The following is a 7,854-nucleotide window of genomic DNA, read 5'->3' on the forward strand; positions in this document are numbered from 1 at the left end:
GATATTAACCTTGACAATGTGGCTCAAGAAGCATTTGATACCCCAAAGCCAAAACCCAATCTGATTATGAGAAAAAAAAAAACTAGTCAGATCCAAACCGAGGGGGTACTCTACAAAACATCTAACAAGATTTATAATTGTCAAGGTTATCAACAAAGGACAATCTGAGAAATTCGCAGCGCATAGAGGAGCATAAGGAAACTTGGTAGGTAAATGTAATCTAGTGCTATAGAAGCGATTCTGTTTTTTTTAATCAGTTGTTCAAAACATTACATAGCTCTTGACATATCATATTTCATACATTTGATTCAAGTGGGTTATGAACTCCCATTTTTCCCCCCGTATACAGATTGCAGAATCACATCGGTTACACATCCACGTTTTTACATACTGCCATACTATTGTTGTTGTATTCTGCTGCGATTCTGGAATAAAAAGGAGACACTAGGTAAAAATCTGAACAGGGCATGGATTTTGGCCAAAGACATGTATCAGTACTGGTTCATTAGTAATAATAAATATGTTGTGCTAATGTAAGATGCTAGCAGTAGAACCAACTTGGTGTGCAATACATGGGAACTCTGACCTTTTCTCATAACTTTTTTTGTTATCCTCGAAGTACTCTAAAATAAAACTTATTTGTATAAAAATCAAGAACTAAAACCAACAACAAAAAACAATGTAGAAAATAATTCAGCCTCAGATTTCAAAGGAGAGAGATATACAACCTCCTTCCTACGTAGTCATTATTCTTTGTGTTTGGGGTCAGTGTGTTATAGAAGGAAGGTCTAAACATGTTTTCAGTTTATAGCACTGAGGTCTTTTTGAAATGGTCAGTCCTACTGAACACAGACAATATTAGTTATACACAGAAATTACATGTGGAGAAATAATTTAGGGACTTTCTGAAACTATAATTCTGAATCACTTAATATGGCAATCAGAATCAAATTGAAATTTCTCCCGATTCTCCTCCTTCATGTGGGGCTATGTGACGGGACTTACTTGTAAGGGGAAAAAAGGGCAACAGCTGAGGATTAATGTCCTTAATGCCAGCTGACACGCCGGGTCCAAATCTTCCAAGTGCTCCTCATGCTTAACTGTACCATTTGCTGTATAAGTGTTTTTAGATGCTTACCAAAGCACAGGGGAATGGCAGAGCAGGTACAAATTCATGAGTAAAGGGGGCCCATCATATTCTGTCATCTAATCCTATCATATTTCTTTAACCATGAAGTTTACCACATGGTTAAGCTTTGCCATACATTAATCTGTTTCTTATTGGGCTAACATAAACTACTTGTCTTCAATTTGGAAATGTTGGCCCAGGAAATGTCCTGGGCCAACATTTCCAAATGTCATTAGTTCATATCACAGCCTGACACTATTAACCACTCAGTAGGCAACCACAGGGAGTTATTTATATCACACATATCGATTTATAAACCAGTCATATGTTATGTGAGATACTAGACCTATACTATTGTATGCTGTGTATCACCAAGGGAACAAGTCAGATTTAGTTTCAGTTCTCTTGGAGAACTGAGACGAATGTTTGAAGGATTATTCTAATGGGGTTAAGAGAATAAGGAGTTGGGAAAATTGACTTGTAGATATCAGCAGAGGCAACTATTAAGGAAAGGCTAATTGTGTTGAGAACCAGAAGAAGAGAGGACTTTATAGATGAAGAGTGGGGGAGAGGATTCTAGACAAAAAGAAGAAAGTGGTGTCTGCATGACACACCTTAACGGAAGTTGCTATATACAATAAAAGTAATATTTGCATCAGGAAATACTCAAGTACTAGAAAATTTTTAAAAGGGGGCAATATCAAAAGGTAGATTGGAAATGGCTCTATCAGTTGTCCTTTCTAGACTAGGGAGAGAGAGAGGGCCTGAAAAATTTTAAAACTCATTCTTTGGTTGAGTGTGTGCTTGTAAAGTAAAGTAGAAATACTGTTTATCTAGCAGAAAGGAATATCAAATAGGTGATCGCATCTTTAAAAAAATCTCAAGAGTATAAGGTTAAAATGTGTAATGGATTTTACCTGCCTGTATCATGCTCTTAGGAAGGGGGAGATAGGAAATGTTATTTTCACTTTGTAGGAAAAACATTGAAGAAGAGGAGTATTGACCTGGTCAGCATCAGTAATTCAGTGTGTTTCTTACTTCCTACCAATCATTTTGCCCAAGTAATCAATTTTTGTGTGTGTGTGTGTACACAATAATTCCTCAAGAGCATTGACACTTATTTTGCATTTACTGCAGATGGGAACCATTAAAGCTTTCTTGTAAAGTCTTGTAGAATTAGACTTGAATTTGTTGTCATAAGCCCTTTATACATTCCTGAAAAAAAAAACCCGGAGGCTTGTTGGTTAGTACTTAGTATGCAATAATTATGAAATTTTGAAGTTCTTGATATAAAATATCTTTTTATTTGTAAGACCACATTTTTTGGCATAATGAGGTGCTAAATTATGCTTAAAAAACTTTTATCCCTTCCCATTGACATATTTTTTTAAGCCAAATCAAAATTAACTTGGGCTTGTGAATTAACCTCTGTGCATGTGTATAAACACCAAGATATTAAAAATAGTTATTTTTGAGGGGTAGAATTATGAATTAATTTCTTTTTTGTATATATATATATATATATATATATATATATATATATATATCTTCCTTGACTATCATTTGCTTATCTAAATATATTAATAATAAAATAGATAAGTCTAAATATGTCAAAAATACTCTGCTGTCATGTATAACTAAAAAGAACAAATAAAAAATAAATTAAAAAGTCAACTTGTTAAAGCCTCACTTAAGGCACAGAATACTTTTTTCTTTGTATGTACATAGCTCAGTTTGTATGTGTGAGATAACTACTTGAAAGCTTTCCAGGGGCAAGTACTTGAAGCTATGGCCTCATTCCAGGTCACAACAGTTCCTCCTCTTGATTTTAGCCCTTAGTTGACATCTCTACTCTGCCCAATATGTTTGCTGACCCAAGTTCTTTTGCCTACAGTTTATTTCCTTAGCTGAGTTGTCTAAGCATCACAATCCCCATTTGGTGGATGAGAGCTACATGGAAATCACATCTTCTTATTAACTTTTTCCCCTTCACAATTTGAACAAAAAGTAATTCCTGGTTCTGAAAATTTCAAGACCTAGTTAGTAGCATTTATTAAGCACACAATACTCTAGTCTCAATTTGCCTCATCAGCAATCAGATTACATTTGTGATTGGTTCAGAGCATGATGTTGCATAAAGCCGAACCTCAAAGCTAAGGCAAGTGATGAATGGTTGAAGTGTTCCACTACTAGAATATTGGCTAGGGAGATCTGGTTTACTACTTAGCTATGTGACTACTGATGATTGTCTTAGATTCAGAGAGACTTAAATATAAAATCAGAGGAATGATATGGTGAGATTCAATATATCTTTTTTACTGAAAATTTTCATAGATTTTGTTTTTAGCCCAGTATTATTATTATTAATGGTCATCTATTGAGAGTTCATGTGTATCATCTCCCCTAATCCTCACACTATGAGATAGGTATTATCTTTCTCCTTTTCTAGATAAAAAAGACTTTGGCAAAGCAATGTGCTAGTTATACATAATGGTAAAATGTCAAAAACAGAAATAGAGTCCAGTTTTCATGCAAGCTAAACCCTAAGCTCTTAAGTACTGCTACCTACTAGCTGAAGGAAGGAAATTTAATTACATTTGAAAAACTATGGGTATTGTACCTCAGCTATGCAATTTTGGTAGATTTACATGTTGACTTGTAAAGCCAACCCAATGTGAGGTCATGTTTCAGAAGAACAGGGGCTCAAAGAAGGAAAAGAAAAACTGGGATGTTAACAATGCCAATGGCTGAGATCTTGTGTGTACTGGAAATCACAAATTGGAAGAGTGCATAGTAACCAGAGCAGAATTAGTGACTTATCATATATAAGAAAAGCTTATATATGATTAGTCACTAATGTAATCCCCTTAGAAGGAACTTATGAAATGAAACAATGATGGCCAACAAGGCTAGGTTTGATATGTCTTCACGGTTCCCTGATGTCCCTTTTGATTCTCTTGTCTTGCGGGTCATGTTCTAGTCAAACTGATCTTCCCTCCTCAGGTCTGTCATTGCTGTACCCTCTGCCTGGAACATTTTTCTTGTACATTCTCTCCTGGATGCCTCCTGAGATCATTTAGATTTTAATCCAAGTGTTATCTCCTCAGAAAAACCTTACCTAATCACGCTATTTTAAGCAGCCTTCAGTTGGCCATTATTTAACCCAACATGCACATTTTTTTCATGTCCTTTATAATTTTTAATTTTCATATACATTTAGGAAAAGAGCTCCTTGGGATTGGGACTCTTATTTGCCACTGAGTCTCCGGTACTCAAGCCATAGTAACCTCAAAAAAAGTACATATTTTTTTATGGAATGGATGAAAAAAAGGATGAAGTGATGTTATCTACTTTGGTATTGTCCAATTATAATGGAAGTATACAGTTTAAAGCTCCCAAATTTGAGCATTAAGATGATCTTGGATAGCTAAATGTGGAGGATGGAGATGAGAAGATTCAATTACTAGAACCCATTCTGAAAAAATAAGGGCCTTAGCATTACTCCGTCTAAGGAAGGAAAATATTTGGCTTAATTATGTAAAGTGTCACTATAATGACCATAGTCAGTAGCTGTTCTTAATAGAGACTAACGAAGATGAGTGGAAAGGTTTTCAGTTAAAAATAACTTACTAACTAGGGATTATAGAATTCTCCAAAATGTGTTATGAAATACTGTCAACTACTTTTTCTTCAGAATAGATGGGTACTCGAGTGCAAGCTTGATAAAAGACTGGAACTGGATAACAAAGATGATTTTAAAAAACACACTTCTTTCATCACTAAGTTTTTAAGCAGTGTTGTTTTTGCAACACTCAATAAATCCAATCCTTGTGTAAGTAGGAGCCTGGTGTTATTTTTCTCCTTTTGCTCTTCGAGTTACCTTGTTAGGGGTCATGCCACAGCTGGGGCCAGTACTCAGGAATCTTGTCTTACCAAGGAGATAGTAAGCCGTGTGGAAACGGAGTCAGCGCGATTCTTCACATGGTTAGCATGCTACTTCCCTTAGAGCTGGAGGTGTAGGGTTTCTCAAGGAAGAACATTTAAAGTGATTAAAATTGCTCAGAGCTTGCTTCATTGTGTAATTCTGATACTGTAGTATGTGATTCTGGCAAGAGGGGGAGCATGAAAGGGACAGAAAATCCCAGATGGTGGCATGGAAGGGCACAGGATACAGAGGCCACCTCAAGAGAGGGGGCTGTCGTGGTGAGAGAACAGTAGGGATTGGTCAGACTCTCCAGACTCCTTGGTTACCTCCTAAGAAGGAGAGTTGAAAGTGAAAATGCCCAAGGATGGTGCCTGCCCTGTAGTCCACAAGTGTTCTATGTGTTTATATAGAGCAAACTGGAGAAAGAAGCTTTTGGGAGCTGATATTTTTATAAGAATAAAGTGTAAAGCATCTCCCAAGACAAAAGGATTAAGAAGAAATACCAAACATGTGCATATTTTAAGATTGAAAAGTTCCACCCTTAGGCATTCACTCTACAAAAATGTGTGCATATGCACACAAGGATGTGCATAAACATCCCTGGCAATAGTGCTCACAGTAGTGCAAAATGAGAGACAACCCAAATGCCTACCAAGAGTAGAATGGATAAATATAGTAAGGTACATTCATACAATGGAATACTACACAGCAGCAAGAATGGACAAAAGACAGGTACATAAAATAATATGGATCAATCTCACATAGTGTTGAGTTAAAAACTCACACAAAAGATAATATATTCTGTGTGATTTTTATTTGTATAAAGTTCAAAGCCAAGTGGAACTGAGTGATGGCATTAGAGGACAGGATGGTGGTTATCTCTGGAGAGAAGGGTGAGTAGTGGTGGTACACGAAGGGGTTGATGGTTACATGAACATGCTTGCTTTGTGATATTTCATCAAGCTTTATGCTTAAGGTTTCTGCTTGTTTCCCAAATATGTGTTATATATGAATTTCAATAAGGAAAAGAAGCAGTACTGCTTTCCAAAGGAAAACAAGTGACATTGGATGGAATCAAAGGGACAGAGGGACCCTGTTTTCGAGACTGTTAGGAGCTTCAGATACCATCAATGTGGGTTGTCTCCACTTTGAGGATGAACAGCAACTGCAGGCCAAGAATAGCCCATGGCTGACAGTGCACTTGCTTCCTCTTGTCCTAGTCAAGGTTTTCTAATTCTGTCCCAGGACAGTATCCATGTCTTCAGAAGGCCTCACTATGGCACGTTAGGCATTCTCAAGGGACAAGCAGCCTCAGACCTTGTGTTTGGAGAAGGGAATAGCACAAAGGGAACACTCCTTCCTGGCACCAGGTTTTAAACATAGGAAACACCTGTTCCTCCGAATTGTAAATTTCAACCTGAGGTCTCTAACTTTTGAATCTGCCTGATAGGGCTGGGGAAATAGCTCAGTTGGTTATTTTTTAGTTTTAGGTGGACGCAATATCTTTATTTTACATTTATGTGGTGCTGAGGATCGAACTCAGTGCCTCAAGCATGCTAGGCAAGCACTCTACCACTGAGCCACAACCCCAGCCCTGAATCTGCCTGATACATTCCATTTTTTTTTCTAAATCAAATAATCATAAACTTTTCTGATGTGGAGGAAGTTCGGATCATGAAAGCCAGGAAGAAGACCAAATGGAGCCGACGGTGGCTGCATTTCCAGCTTCTAATGGAATATTCGTAGTCAAAACCGAGCACATGTATTGATTCTCATTAAGTGGGATTCTTCACAGAGTAAAAGCGTTGGCTGCCTTGGAGGTGAGCCCCATGGGACCATTCAGACCACAGCCTTTCAAACAAACAGATGAAAACACTCATAAGATGTGACTTCTGACATAGCCACACTGTGTATATTGAAACTCTCCTGCTGCCTTTTAGCAGTTAGGATTCCTGTAGCTTCAGTGTACCTCAGCCTGAATGCTGGCTGGCAGGGTGTCTTTTTCCTCCTTTCCTTGGAACGTGTAAAGCAAGAATTAGATTGCTGTTTGTTAAAATGGACTGTGTACCTCACAAGTCCCATTTCAATAATCTTCTGGAAGCAAGAATGAATTTGGGATTGGAAAGGGCAGTACAACATGGCTAAATAAATAGCATGAGGTCCCTCTGCACCTAGCCAGCCTGCAATGTTACAATGTGACTTCTAGGCCTTACATTTTACCTTCTTTTTCTTCAGCAAACAGAATCTGAAAGGTCTTACACAGAGAGAGAATTTTAAGTGTGAACACTCAGGAAACGCGGTCTTCGAATTCTAAAGCTTGTCACATCATCCCCTGAGCAGTGCCATAAACTTTCCAACTGAACCTGTATCTGAGTTCAAACATTGTTAAATCCCAGATGTCTTAGGTTTTCCCCTCAGTTACAGTCTTTCGGGATGTATAAATATTCTTGTCATTTCTGCAGCTTTAAGACTGGACTCTGCCATCATAGTATACAGAGACCATCTGTGGGGCCTTGCACTTGTGAGTCTGGAAACCCAAGATGTCCTGGCAGAGGGAGAAAGACCTTCTGGTTGGAGTGTGGAGGAGAAGGAGCCAGAATGTTTTCTGATTTTATTTCTTCCCTCAAACTGTAAATATGTCTTGAGGCATAAAGGACAGAGACTATCTAAAGCAACTCTTGTATGTGAGTGGAATTATTTTTATGGTGTGTCTTCTCACAAAATTCTCTACCCAATATAAGTTTTTTGAATGAAAGAATAAAAGGAATAAACAAGAGGATCAATTGATCTTTTTCCTTCA

Source organism: Urocitellus parryii, chromosome 1, assembly GCF_045843805.1.
Source record: "Urocitellus parryii isolate mUroPar1 chromosome 1, mUroPar1.hap1, whole genome shotgun sequence".
Taxonomy (NCBI): domain Eukaryota; kingdom Metazoa; phylum Chordata; class Mammalia; order Rodentia; family Sciuridae; genus Urocitellus; species Urocitellus parryii.